Source organism: Penaeus chinensis, chromosome 20 (assembly GCF_019202785.1).
Source record: "Penaeus chinensis breed Huanghai No. 1 chromosome 20, ASM1920278v2, whole genome shotgun sequence".
NCBI classification, from domain to species: Eukaryota; Metazoa; Arthropoda; class Malacostraca; order Decapoda; family Penaeidae; genus Penaeus; species Penaeus chinensis.
Window position 1 is genome coordinate 14,951,918 of NC_061838.1, and position 2,500 is coordinate 14,954,417.

At 33.3% G+C, this 2,500-nt stretch overlaps 1 protein-coding gene across 1 annotated transcript in view; it reads left to right on the forward strand.

Moving 5' to 3' along the window:
- Positions 1-273: 273 nt before the first annotated feature.
- The window catches only part of LOC125036130 (prohormone-1-like), an 86,042-nt gene continuing 83,815 nt past the window's right edge, over positions 274-2,500 (forward strand). The window contains exon 1 of the mRNA XM_047628553.1: positions 274-378. The gene's annotated coding sequence lies outside the window, so the exon portion shown is untranslated. The remainder of the gene's footprint in view (positions 379-2,500) is intronic.

Consider the following 2,500-nt stretch of genomic DNA (forward strand, 5'->3'; position numbering starts at 1 on the left):
TTTGACGTCACCCGCATCCTCTTCTCTGATTGGCGAAGAGAACTGACACGTAAAAAACATTCAAAGAGCAAGTCCTAATATTTCGAAATCGTCGAATTCGTGCCGGCTGTTACACGCAACGTAAATCCTATTTGATTCCATATCTCCAACAGAGTAAGTAACAAAGTTACTAACAAAAGGGGAATGATAATTGGGGAGCGTATCCTCATAAAGCACATCTGGCAACCAAGAAAGAGGTGGATATAAAGCGGTGGTGACCCGTCTCGCCCCAGAGTTCGTAGCGCGCACCTCCGGCGACTAAAGTCCCTTCTCCATTCACGAGGCAGCTTCGGTTCCACACCTGTACTCTCGCTCACTTCGTCTCCCTGCCAACGCACTGTAAGTTCCGTACCAAAGGACTTTGCTTGGACTTTTGAGAATTATTTGACAAATCATTCTAGGCTGTAGGAATCCCGTTGATTATGCTATATACTTTCAGATGTATAAAATTAAATCCGTATAAATACGTAGGGAAATGCAATTATTTTGAAAAATATTTCTACATTTATACATCTTTATCAAGTTAACGGCCGTTTCTGCTTTCCTAAATCACTAGTCACAAGAGCCGCCGATTCGAGACACATGCAACAAGTTGAGGTTCCACGTAGCAAATCCGTCATAAGTGACTGATTCTCTAAAATAATTACTGTATTCACTAATCTATTTATACTTTCCTAGGCTAAACGTTATGTTATAACTTGCTTTAAAAGTAAAAATTTGGCTTGTGTCGGGAATGTAGATATTGTAAAAGTGATCACCATTGGTTCGAATCAGATACAAGTGGATGAAACAAATTCGTATTCTAGGCCTACGCATCTGCGAGGAACTATATGTCTTCAGTTGCCATTCTTGAGAGTATGAACGCACATACAAATATGTATGTATATCCAAAATAATAAGTGGTAGCATTGATTATATATAAATATATAGACACACACGTATACACACATATGTGTGTGTGTGATGTGTGTGTGTGTGTGTGTGTGTGTGTGTGTGTGTCTATATATTTATATATAATCAATGCTACCACTTTGGTATTTATGTATGTGTGTGTGTATGTGTATACTTATATACTCGTATATGTGTATATGTTTCTGTGTGTGTGTGTATATGTATATATATATATATATATATATATATATATTTTAAATGATAAGTGGCAACATTTAAAATATGTGCATGTGTGTGTGTGTGTGTGTGTGTGTGTTTGTATATTATACATATTTATATATATATATATTTACATATATGTGTGTTTCATATATGTGCATATATACATATACATACACATATATATAGGTATATATATACATGTGTGTATATATATATATGTGTGTGTGTGTGTGTGTGTGTGTTTATGGATATATACATACATACATATATATATTTATTTATAAATATATATATGTATGTATACATATATGCATATTTGTATATATACATATATACATATATATTGGTGTGTGTACATATGTATGTGTGTGCATGTGTGGTGTTTTTGTGTGCGTGCGTGTGTATGTGTGTGTGTGTGTGAATGTGCATGTGTGTGTATATATATATATATATATATATGCATGTATATATATATATATATATATATATATATGACTGCTGTGATAGTCCAGTGGTTAGAGCACTAGACTCCGACCCTCGAGGTCCCGAGTTCAACTCCCCGTCGCGGCAGTCGTATAAATACACTGCTCTCTCGAGCCCGATCTCACGGCGAGAAAACGACATATCGCCTTGTCGAACGCAGGTGTCGTTGGGGAAATCACCGCCGTGGCACAAGTGTTAGCGCGCCGAACCGCGGTTGATTAGGAAGGGCATCCAATCAGGCAAAGTTGACACTGCCATATAACCTCTCAATAGTGAATTGAGAGAGGCCTATGTCCTGCAGTGGAATGAATGGCTGTTAAAGAAAGAAGAAAGAAAATATGTATATATACACATATATGTATATGCATTCATTTATGTTTTAATACATATATATACATACATGTATATATACAAATTTATGTGTATAAATGAATACATATATATGTGTGTATATATACACATATATGTATATGCATTCATTTATGTTTTAATACATATATATACATACATGTATATATACAAATTTATGTGTATAAATGAATACATATGTATATGTAAATATATATGAATTATGTAGGTGTGTGTTCATGTTTGTATGTATTTATAAGTGTGCGTGTGTTTGCATGTATGTGTGTGTATATACACACACACACACACACACACACACACACACACATATATATATATATATATATGTGTAAACAGAAATATGTAAGTATGTACATATATATATATATATTTACAAAATCGTTTTGTAAATATATATATATATATATATATATATTATGTATGTATGCTGTGATGTATATATATATATATATACATACACAAATATGTATATATACTTATATATGTATCTATATAC